Genomic DNA, 13372 nt, shown 5'->3' on the forward strand with positions numbered 1-13372 from the left:
AAACTGAAGTTTTAATCATCGGTTCTGAATACAAGAGAGAGGATTTTACCACATCTTCATAATTTTAAACCTTCTCAGTGTGTGAAAAACCTGGGCGTACTTTTTGACTCTGAGCTAAATTTTATACCACACATTAAAAATGTCGTTAAGACAGAATTTTATCGTCTCAAAAACATTGCCAGAGTCCGCCCGTTCCTCTCTCTTGCCAGCACAGAGGTGCTGATGCATACTTTTATTTTCAGTCGTTTAGATTATTGTTTTGCCCTGCTCTCTGGTTTACCCAAAAAATCTCTTTCAAACTTACAACTTCTACAGAACTCAGCGGCACGAGTTCTGACGAGGACCAGAGGGCGGGAACACATTACACCGGTTTTAAAATCGCTGCATTGGCTCCCTGTGCGTTTCAGGATTTATTTTAAAATTCTTTTAATGGTTTATAAATGTTTTTATGGTCTTGGGCCTTCTTATTTAAATGAAATCATTTTAAAATATGAACCCTCGCGGACCCTGAGGTCCTCTGGCACTGGCCTCTTAGTTCTTCCAAAGGTGAGGACCAAAACTTATGGTGAGGCTTCGTTCTGCCATTATGGTCTTCGCCTGTGGAACAGCCTGACGGAGAACCTCAGGGCCGCAGAGACTGTAGAGGTTTTTAAGAAGAGGCTCAAGACCCACCTTTTTAATTTAGCTTTTAGGGGATTTTAATTGCTAATTTATTCTATTAGTTTTAGTCTAGGCCATTTTAGGTATTTATTTTCATTTAATGCATCTTATTCTCAATTTTATGTTTTTATATACATCTTATGTTTTTAATTTTATTATCTTATCATAATTTTAGCCCCAGTGTTTCTTGTGGGGATCTTTTCCTCCAGGGCTTGCCGGCTTGGTCAGCAGTTGTTGTAGCAGTTCTTGACCTTGCTGGGGCGGCTGGGGTCTAACTTTGTAGCTTCACGGCTGTGAAGTGGACCCCAGTGTTGTCCCGGTTTGGGTGGGTGCTGTGGCGATGCTCCGTGGCCGGGCTGGCTCCTGGTATGAAAGGATCCCCAAATACTGTTTCCTCACAGCAGAGCCAAGCCATACTTGTTTTTTTTTGTTTGCTTATTTATTTATTTATGTATGTATTTATTTATTTAAGCTACATAGTCATCATTCTTTGTACGTGGGGGCCATGGGTCATATGTTTTAACGGAGGGGAGCGGGAAAGGTGAAGGGTGGGTTGGGTTTTTACTGTAATGTTGTGTGTGTTCTGTTTTTAATGTTAAAGTGCTTCGAGCTGCACAAAGTGCATGAGAAGCGCTATTTTATAAATAAAGTTTGATTTGATTTGATTATTCTAAGAGAAATGTTGATTTGTCCAAAAAAATTAGTCACTTGACATAATAGAAAAAGTAAGACAGAAGGGGCAAAATCATTAGATGTAGTGTGGCAGATGAGAATAGCACAAGTAAAATATCATAAAAGCAAAAACACAACCATTGGCATGTCATTTTCTAATCATGCAGGGCCAGTGCAGAACTTTTTTATTGGTCCCACGGACCCCGAGGAAGGGTTAAAAAGCTAGTGTTTTTTGGGGGGGTTAATACACCAAATGGTTTCCGAGTGTCTGCAGCTCACCGTTCCTCCAGGGGATGGGTCAACTGCAGAGAACAACTTTCACTAACCCAGGTGTGTGACAACTAAAGGGACTTTAACTTTAAATACCACCGACTACAACATTGAGTCTTGGATGCACTCTCAGTATGTGTGGGCAATCCAGCAAAGAGCATCTTTGCTCAAATATTAAGTGTGGCCAATGTGAATTTACTTCTTCAATGTCATTGTGTGTGGAAATTTGGGATGGAGGAATTTATTCCTAAATGGTGTGGAATTATTAATGTATTTTCTTTGTAAATGGTTGGCAGAAATGGCCATAATGTGGGGAAGAAAATGCCTATTCAGGAATAATTGGGAATTCAGCCTATAGGAGGGGCTTAAACTATATAAGAGGAAGAGGTTAGTTGCAGCGGGGATCTTCAAAATATCAACGGTAACTTGCAGCATCTTGATAACCCCTAAGTTATTGATCATTACAATGCCCATGTAACCCCTTTCTTTTATTCTTTTCTATTTAAGTTTGTATTTTTCTGAATTATTTAATATATTTTTTAACTCTTTTTAATGCTGTTTCCTATTTTTATACCTGTTTTAATTGTAACTTGTTGAATTACTTTTACAACTGCCACAATACTGTAAACCTCAAATGTTGTTGTTTTTTTCAATTAAAAAAAAAGTTGCAGCGGGGGCAGTGAAGGATGACGGGAATATGCTCCCCTCCTGTGTATCCTGGTGTATATTTATATATGTATCTAATGAATTCACGCAGGATTATCACGTTTGGGGAATTGTGAGAAAAAATAAACCTGTTTCAATTGAAACACAACTGCCTGGATTTGTGGAACACCCATCCTCATCATAAGTAGTGTCAGAAGTGGGATTTGAACCCATGCCTCTTACGAGACCGCGAACTGAACGCAGCGCATTGGTGGTGTCAGAAGTGGGATGGCAAGTCGTGGTAAGAAGACAGCTTGCCCTCCCAGGCGTATTGGATTGCATTCACGGCCCCAAAAAATAGTCTGACCTGGCCACTGGTCCAGAAGCCTGGTGGGACACAGAAAGGACTTCAGAAGAGGAAGAAGAGAAGCCTCACCCCGGCCTGGGACCATCAGGTGGGACAACTGACCTGAATACCATGATGAAAACCTTCCTGGAGGCCCAGCAGCCGATAGAACAAGGTCTCATACAGGAGTTATACAATCTTAGAGTGGCTCTCCAACCTTCAGCTCCAGCAATAACAACACAAAGCAACCCCCTTCACATCCTCACCTGGTGCAGAAACTGGACCAGCAGAGACCTCAGCCCAGGTACTACACTTAATGTGACCTGTGTCGTTTACTCAGATTCACAGCCAGCTAAACTCTTCTTTGCATTTCATCCTCCAAGGAACAGACAGGTGTTGTAGTTGAACTGGATTTAATACACAGAAGTGTGAAACTGAAAAAGATACACACAGAAGACCATGTGAATAAAGAGATTATGCACCCACATATGGAAACAAGCTCTTGTAATCATCAATACCAAACTAAAAATGTACACATGTTCAGTTCCATTCTAAATAAAATGGAAATGCTTGTATTTTTGGCTTGTAAATATATTGCACCAAACACAACAAATAAGGCAAGTAAAATTAAAGCAAAACTAAAGTCAGCATGTAAAATTATTATGCTCTGATAAGTACAAACTTAGTAAATACTGCTATATATGACAAATAGCCGCAATAGTTACAACTTTCTTAACTACATCTCTATAACATGTCACCTTACTTGCATTGCCACTCAAAGGGCTGAATGGCTTATGATGATGACTGAACACATTGCTGTTGAACACAATGACTTTTATCACTAGAGGAGAAATCACATGATACCTCATGGAGGAATGCAACACCATCTTGGTGAGGTTAAGTCACTGCTGCAGTGCATGCATGTGAACACATGTTTTGCAAAATGCCAGTTCATTGTGCGGGTTTCGACTGCCAAAATCGGAGAAATTAGTCCACGAAGGAGGAAGGCATAACATTTGAAAGGTAAGTACTATAATTTTTTTTCTTTTAATGCAGCACAGGCTTTATTAATAGAACATATGTTGACATGCGTGATGCTGCAGGGCTATTATCAACATGTTGCATGATGTACGTATAATTTGCTGTCGGCATAAATGTAAACTTTATTGTTCATTCATTTTCTACCGTTTTATCCCTTTCGGGGTCGCAGGGCCACAATCACACATCCATTCACTCTCACACTCACACCAAGGGACAATATAAGTCGCCAATTGACCTATGAAGCATGTGTTTGGACGGTGGGAAGAAGCCGAAGCGTCCGGAGAGAACCCACGCATGCATGGGGAGAACATGCAAACCCCACACAGTAAGGTCCCCCATTGGTCCCCCAGGCGAGACTTGAACCAGGAGCGTTCTTGTTGTGAAGCAAGATTGCTGCCTCACAGCAACCACTGCGCCACCGTGCAACCCAAAAACTCTATTGTGTTAAAGATAAAGGTTTAAAAATTTCTGACTCAGTGACTGAACTTTTCTTGCAGGTTTCCAATGGATTCAGACTTAAGGAAAAAGTGGGCCTTAGCAATAAAAAAAGGTAACGCAGATGGATCACTGTGGTACAAACTAGTAATACATTTTCATTCTTTCATTCATTCATTCATTCATTCATTCATTCATTCATTCATTCATTCATTCATTCATTCATTCATTCATTCATGAATGAATGAATGAATGAATGAATGAATGAATAGTAATACAGTCTGGCTATATTCAAAACATTTTGTGGAAACAGATTTTGATAAGACTGGCCAGACTGTTTACAGGGGTATTCAATTAAAATTCAAAAAGGTCCAGTTACTAAAATTTTCTCCCAGCAAAGGTCCGGATCTTATGTTGTCACTTAACATAATGTACCCTCATGTTAATAAAATCAATAACGCACATACATTTCTATATAATTTATTGTTACATTTCAAGTGTTTTGAAAGTAATATGCTTTTAACATACCGAAAAGTCTGAACTTGTATGGCACTTGAATGGAAAACAACACTGAAATTATTCTGAATAAAATAAATAAAAGTGCAAACACAGCTTTGAGCAGCCTGAACTTAGGGCCTATTTCAAGTAATGTAAAACATTCAGAATATTTTGAATCAAATAAAAGTGCTTTTAATCTTCAAGAGAAAAAATTAAAAAAGACATTTGAGCTCCCACCTTTTTAAAACATGAACTACATTTTAAATAAAATAACACAGGAAACTTTTCAAGTAAAATAGAACAGGGCAGAATTTACTGAATAAAAAGAGTGCAGAACTTTGAGCAGCTCCCTTTTTCATCTCTCCTTTCAACCTTTCCTTACTCCCTTTCAATCTTTCTTTCCTAGTGAGAGAAATGGGCATGTAACTGTCCTGCCAGCAGTTTCTGCAGCCACATTTAAGCACTCCTTTACAACTGTCACATCGCTGAATGCTTTCTTGTGTTGCGCCAAAATCCACGCGATCTTTAACGAACACTCATTTGCACGTTGCTACCCGGTAAATACATGCGTGATGACACGAGTCGACCTGTCATACTATGCTTTCAATTCGATGATTTTACTTGCCCTCACTCACTGCGGACTTCTGCGGGTACATTTCCTCAAACGACCCGTGTTTGGTCTCATAGTGACGCTTAACGTTGCCACTTTTGATTAACGCCACATTTTCACAGCATATGAGACAAAAAGGTTTAGAACTGGCTGCAGGAAGAATAAACATGTATTTGTCCGTACATTCATCTTTAAAAGTTCGGTTTTCAGCATCTACTTTTCTCATTTTTGAGCAAGGCAATTTCTCTCATCTCCTTTCTATCTCTCTCTCAAACTCGCGGTTGCTGAAAGGTAAACAATCGATTTGATTGGCTTGGCTATTGATGACGCTCCTGTCACAATTACTAGATTAGCTGCGCATGAACAAATGATTTATATTTTTATTAATATCAAATCTGGTCCGGGCAGACTCGTCACTCGGTCCGGACTCGGACCGCGGTCCGCCATTTGACGATGCCCGCCCTACACCATACCATCTGTGTTACACAAATTGATCACTCACATGAATCAGGAAATATATTGTTAACTTTTTGACTTATTGTTGACTTTTTATTTATTTCTTATTTATTTATCTATTTACATATTATTTATTTATTAATGACTTATATTTTTATTTACATTGTTTATTGACTTATTATATATAATTATGTATTTATATATACTTTATTTATAACGTGTAAATGTTTAGAAATTATTTAAAGAAAAACAATTGTAACAATTTTATTATTTGTAAGAAGTCTTGCAACTATGCATTTTTTATTAAAATTTGAGCTTTTAAGGCTGACTTCTTCTCTTGTTTAACAACAAATTATATTTATATATATAAACGCCCCTCTCACCCTCCGCGGTTGGTTTCTCCTCCAAGCTCGGGTCCTCTACTAGAGGCCTGGGAGCTTGAGGGTCCTGCGCAGTATTTTAGCTGTTCCTAGCACTGTGCTTTTCTGGACTGAGAAGTCTGAGGTCTTTCCAGGTATCTGTTGTAGCCACTCGGATGGGGCCGCACCCTTTGAGGGATCCTTCTGGATCAGGATCGTTCGCCGTTCCGTTAGCCATTCGGGGTGAGTCCCATCTCTTAGCAGCTGGTTCATTTGTGCTGCCAGGCGCTCGTGGAGTGCGGTAAGCTTCTTTAGCCAGTAGGCATGTATCATGTCAGGGCCCGGTGCTGTCCAGTTCTTCATACCTGAGACTCTTTCTTGGATGTCTGCCACTGTGATGGTTACTGGATTCTGTTCAGGGAGGTTGCTATGTTCTTTTCTCAGAGAGACCAGCCACTGGGTATTGCTGTTATGTGCCGTCTCTTTCTCCCATATACTTTTCCAGTACTGTTCAGTTTCTAGCCTTGGTAGGTCTGCTCGGCTGTTTTGACCCTGCCACTGAGCGTACACTTTTGCAGGTTGAGTTGCGAAGAGCCTGTTTATTCGTCTGGCTTCATTGTCTCTTGTGTACCTCTTTAGGCAGCTGTTCAATGCTAGGAGCCTTTGTTTGGCATTTTCCAGTGCTTCAGGTATGGGCATCTGGCTGTATCTCTTAGGTACTTGCTTTCTCATTGTACCTCTTTTAGCCTCTGTCAGCTTACTCACAGCCTTCCGAGTTGCCTTGATTTTGGCCTCTAACCGTTGCTTCCATGGTGGGTACTGTTTTCTTCCATGGTTGCTCTTATAGCCAAGCATCTCAAGGATCACTGCTGCTGAAGTGTAAACCAGTTCATTGGTTTCTGTGATGGTTGTGGTAGGAGTTGCCCTCAATGCTTCATTCACATTTTCCAGTAGACTTTCAGGCGGTACATCACTTAACCGTTGTAGCTGGTGTCGGGGTTGCCTAGTGTTCATTGTAGACATGATCTAGTCTTTCAGGTCAGTTGCTGCCTCGCTCAGCGTAATTGTGGTTGTTGGGGCTGTGTACCCAATCTCAGGGTGGGAGTGTGGTATAACCTCTTCTCTGACCTGTTGTTCTGGCTCTCCGGTGGCATTGTATTGTATCACTTCAATCTCAAGTTGTGATAGGAGTTGCCGTTTGTGGATGTTAGAGCACTAGGCTACCAGTTGTTTGGCAGTTAGCCTTGATTGTGGGTTTGAAGCATCCATTCATTCCACATTCTCTGCATGTAACCCCTTTGGGTGGGATTACTTGAGTAGTAGCATTCTAGCAGAACCTTGTTCTCACATCTAGACAATTTCCGTCTTGTCCCAGTAGCGCACTTTCCATCAGGGTGCTCTGGTCCCTAAGCACTTGACGCAGACCTTGTTTGGCCGGGCGACGTCTGTGGTTCATTATCTCTCATTTTGTGAGGTAGGCATTAGCGTTAAGGATCTTGGCCATGGACCCTCACTGGGTGATGTTATTTACCTGTCATTGTCATGGTAATCGCCCTATTTCCATTGTTATGGTAATTGCCCCATTTCCATTGCCATTTTTCCATAACCGGTGTGTATCTTTTTCAGTTTTCACACCAGTGTGTATATATATATCAAATCAAATCAACCTCTATTTATATAGCACTTTTTCAACAACATATATCACTCAAAGTGCTGTGCATAAAATACAATAAAATGTAAAAACAAGATGACAAGACAAACAGTGCGACAACCCCCCCCCCCCGCAAAACAAAAACACACACACACACACATAAAAAAAAAATGATAAAATGATAGAATGTAGAGACCTGGCTTTGTCCTGACCTGGGGAAACGATATTTTGGGGACATGTCCACATCAGCGACCCCCCAATCCAAGTTCACAGAGAACACTACCACAGAACCCCCAGATCCGATCAAAAGAGTCAGACCCAGGAGATCCCATTGCAGCGACCCCGTTCACTGAGAAGGGTCAGTCACCGATATGGAGGATCCCTCAGAGGAAAACACTGGAGTGTATTAAAATGCAAAAGGAATAAAATTAAAATATATATAAAACATGAACAAAAAAAAAATAATTACATAAACCTTAATAGACATATGAAATGGTAAGAGCGACTTAAAAATTAATACAATAAATAAATGTATATACATACACATGTAAAACTAGTTAAAAGAAAAAAAAATTAAAATATCAAATAAATTCCTAAAATTCAACTAAAATCTAAATTACAAAGGTAGGTCTTAAGCCTTCCTTTAAAAACATGAACAGTCTCTGCGGCCCTGAGGCTCTCTGGGAGGCTGTTCCACAGGCGAGGTCCGTAAAAACTGAATGATGCCTCGCCGTATGTTTTTGTTCTAACTTTTGGAATAACCAAAAGACCAGAGGACCTCAGGGTACGCGAGGGCTCATACTTTAAAATCATGTCGGATAAATATGAAGGCCCTAGACCATAAAAACATTTGTAAACCAATAAAAGAACTTTAAAATCAATTCTGAATTGCACAGGGAGCCAATGCAGCGATCATAAAACCGGTGTAATGTGTTCCCGCCCCCTGGTCCTCGTCAACACGCGTGCCGCTGAATTTTGCAGCAGATTTGCTATTCTTGTTCTGGGAAGACCAGAGAGCAGGGCATTACAGTAATCTAATCTGCTGGTAATAAAAGCATGCATAAACCACCTCTGTACTGGCAAGAGAGAGAAATGGGCGGACTCTGGCTATATGTTTTAGATGATGAAATCCTGTTTTTGTGAAATTTTTAATTTGTGGGATAAAATTCATCTCAGTCAAAAATGACACCCAGGTTTCTCACACACTGAGAAGTTTTGTAATTCTTTAGTTTAGATAAAACTATCTCTCTCTTGTCTTCAGAACCGATCACTAAAACCTCTGTTTTGTCCCGGTTTAGCTGTAGGAAGTTCTCTGCCATCCATGACTCAATGTCTAAAATGCATTTTAAGAGTGTGTTGACCGACTCTTCATCATCAGGAGACATAGCGATGTAGAGTTGAGTGTCATCAGCGTAGCTATGGTAACAAATGCCGTGCCTCCTGAAGACGTCCCCCAGTGGCAACATATATAGATTAAAAAGTAGTGGGCCTACAATTGAACCTTGGGGGACCCCACAGTTGATGTCAAAGACCTTTGAGGAGCAAGTATCCATACTTACGTAAAAACTTCGATCTGTGAGATAGGAATAAAACCACTTTAGTACGGTACCAGAGATGCCCAAACCTCTCAGTCTGTTGAGTAAAATATTGTGATCTACAGTGTCGAAAGCAGCACTGAGATCCAGTAGTACCAGAACTGAGAGTTTCTGACAATCCAGATTACATCTAATATAATTTACTTTTTTAACAAGGGCCGTCTCTGTGCTGTGGTTTGTCCTAAAACCAGACTGATATTTTTCAAATATGTTATTTCTATTTAAACACTCATTAAATTGGATTAAAACAGTTTTTTCAATCATTTTACTTAAAAATGGCAAGTTGGATACTGGACGATAATTGTTATAATTGTTTGGATCTAAATTATTCTTCTTCAGAAGAGGCCTCACCACTGCCGTTTTAAAGGCAGCAGGGAAGACACCTGTCTGAAGAGAGTAATTTACTATATTTAAAAGCTTAAACCCAAAGAAGTCATAAAATGTTTTCAACAACAATGTGGGGATTGGGTCTAAAAGGCAGGTGGTTGGCTTTAACTGGGAGAAAACCTGACCAAGTGCCACAGCATCAACCAGGACAAAACTTTCCAGTGTTTCCTCTGATAAATACAATGCTATAGATTCATTAAAAGCAACACCTTTTTGAGTTAAGAGAGTAGATCTAATAGCATTGATTTTACTCCTAAAGTGGTCTGCAAAACTCTCACATACAGCATCTAAGGCTGCTATGGAGGACCTTTGAGAGTCTCTTTTAGTTAAACTGTCTATTGTTTTAAAGAGAACTCTAGGATCGTTTTTGTTTTGTAAAATTAAGTTTGAGAAGTGGAGGGTTCTGGCTTTTTTTATTGCATGACTGTACATCATTTGCTGTTCTTTAAAAATTTCGCGATGAACAGTTAACTTCGGTTTTCTCCACCTCCTCTCCGCTCTCCTGCATTCACGTTTCAAGACTCTGATTGGTTCGTTCTTCCAGGGTGCTGTAGCTTTATTTTTCAACGTTTTAGTTTTAAGTGGAGCTACAGCATCAATGGCTGACTGTAGTTTGTTGTTAAAATGTTCAACCATAAAATCACATGATGCAGGTAAAATATGAGCGGGAGTTTGATGTAAAATATTGATAAAATTTGCAGCCACATCAGGAGTTATGTATCGTTTCCTCACAGTTCTCGCTGGAGCTTCCTGTCGAGTGAAACTGGTGATATTAAAAAATATACAATAGTGATCTGACACAGCCATGTCAACAACAGAGGACACACCGCAGGACAGGCCATAGGTTATCACCAAGTCTAGAGTGTGCCCCCTGCTGTGGGTAGGCTGTGTGACATGCTGTGTAAAACCCATACAATGCAAAAGTTGAGAAACTCCTTTACATGAGCATCACTATCTTTATCAACATGTAGGTTAAAATCACCAGTTATTAGAACTCTACTATATTTGGAGTGTATTATTGATAAAAATTCAGAAAATTCTCGAATAAAACAGGAGAGGCTTTGGTGGTCTGTAACACATAAGATAGATGGGCTGTTAAAAGAAAATGCATAACGCTCAAATGAGGAGTAGCTATGTAGTTTGATTTTTTTGGTTGCAGATGAGCCACGAGCAATCGATGCAGTGCCACCGCCTTTATTATCTCCCCTGGTAGAAAATAAAAAGGTAAAATTTAGTGGGGAAGCTTCAGTGAGAACAACAGGAGCATCAGTACCCAGCCAGGTCTCTGTTAAAAGAAGGCAATCTAAATTGTTCTCTAAAATGAGCTCATTCACGATAAAAGATTTGTTTAAAAGAGAGCGAATGTTTAAAACAGCAAAGTTCAAAACAGTGTGTGTGTGCAGATGGATTGATTTATCTTTTTTGTCCGGTAATGTGTGAATGTGATGGAGATATCTAATTGTGGGTCTGGTGGATCTGATCTGGGGATGTTTGTGAGATCTGCTTGTTATGTGAACTGGAATATGTTGTGTGATAACTGTGGTTTTAACTGAGGATAAGTGCCGGTGGTCCAGTCAGTCAGTGAGCAGTTTAGCTAAATATACAGCCTGGCGACCTGTCCAGGGTGTCCCCTGCCTTCGCCCAATAAGTGGCCGGGATAGGCAGCAAAACAGAATAAAAAATGAATGAAGATCCGAAAATCACCTGGAAAGACAGTTAAAGCTTCATAGCTGCTTATATGTGGTTCTTGGCATCTTTGGGTGAAGCTACAATACCCCTGTTTGGTCACAATGAAAAGCCAGGCTGGGTGGCAGCGTGGGCAAGAACCACAAAATAGTATTTTTGGCAGAAAAAAACGCCAGATTTCTTAAGGTTAAAACAATCTGGATATTTTTATGGTCATGATAAATGCATTTGCACAACGAAATAACGCTGGAACACAGAATAAGAGGCCAGACAAAGAGAGTGAAAGAGAGCTCTTGATGTGCACTAGCTTAATTACGCGGAGAAATATTGCAGCCCACTAGGCTTTATTGTGGAGGGAAGATTACATTCACGACACGTGCGCAAAGCGTGCCATGGCTCTGCGTCTGCGCTTCCTGTTTAGTAGTAGTTATATAAAAATTACTTTACACCGCCTTCTCTTTTTTAACCAAATTATTTATTTATAACAAGTATTCCTTAGTTTAGTATTCACACATCGTTTTAGAATACATTTTTATAAACATATATTTATTAAATAAGTCAGCGAGAGAGAAGCCCGGCCCGACCCAACCCGAACGTAATGAATGCCATTTTAGTCCCCGACCCGACCCGAATTTCGGGCCGGGTTGGGTTCTGACTCGGACTCTGGCTTAAGATCATACCTCTACTCCTACTCTCAAAGTCAACAAGCTTCGCCTTTAGCTTAGCATTATCCTCCATCACCGCAACTAGCTTAACTTCCATGTCCTGTATCCTTATGTGAATCGGTCACCACGTCTTCCAGCAAGGACAGTCTTTGAAGGTGGTCCTCAATAGTAGACTGGATGTTATCGAACTTTGATTACAGTCGTGTGATGGAGGCATTAAACTATGCTGACTTTGATGCTCTGTGACCTTCTAGCATAGCTTTTAGCGTAGCCACGACAGGCTCATTGATGGTATCATCCTTTTTTGTTGTTCTGTTCGCGATCTTGATGTAATTCTCGTAGTCTGAGGTTATTACAAGATATTAAGACACAGTTACATGCACTTACTTTGGTATAAAAAGTGAGAAAATTAGAATGTGAATGGGATTTAGGCAGGAGCCCAAACGCATCAGTTTTTCCATCCAGAACTCCTGTACATCTATTTTTTATGCCACTCCAAAATATGCTAATATTTTCATGCTTAATTGTGAGTAAGATGCAGAAATCTGAAAACTAATTTAGTTGTTGGTTGGTTGAACAGTTTTGGAAAATATCTCCACCAAACATTTGGTATGATCCAAGACCTTTTTCATTTTCTTAGTTTCAGATCATGGAAACTCATGATGAATATTACTGTCTTTATGTTTGGTAATCAGACAGGTAAAAGGTCAGCAACACAGTTAGCAACTGTTTAACCATTCCTTTTGGACTTCAAGATAAAAAAGTTAAAGGGTAACACACATCCTAGAAATCCAAGAATGAATACACTCTGTTTTGGGGGAAACCTATTAAATTTTCTTTGAGATGAGAACAGTTGAGGAGTTCCTTGAATTCTCTGAAGAGTTCATCTTTTAGAGTGAGTTCACTCTTTCAGTATGACATTTCACAATCATGCTTAAGAACAGACACACACTATTTGTCCAAAAAAACATTTACTTACTTGACCAAATAATTGGTTGTGGGTGTTCCAATCACCTCAATGGCCACAAGTCTATAAATTATCATGCAACCATTAAGACCATTCGAACATTTTTATTTGTAAAACATGAAGCAACTGGTTGTTCTTAAGCACCCAGGTAATTCCAGTATGAAACTGTGATATTCACATGTAATGTCCACATGCCTCCAATGCATGCATGACATTTCCATGGCTGGGCTGTTGCATCCATTAAACACATCATATGTTGGTGAAAAAAGCAAGCCACCACTGACATGTGAACAGAGAATAGGATACCTTGTTCCCAAAGGGATGAATCACAGTTATCTACTTTGCAGTCTGACAGAAAAAAGTTGGGCTTATGAAAATGACTGCATTGTGACAGTAACCTATAGTGTTCACAAACACGTTTGCCCAAAG

The sequence above is a fragment of the Oryzias latipes genome, chromosome 6 (genome assembly GCF_002234675.1).
Source record: "Oryzias latipes chromosome 6, ASM223467v1".
NCBI lineage: Eukaryota > Metazoa > Chordata > Actinopteri > Beloniformes > Adrianichthyidae > Oryzias > Oryzias latipes.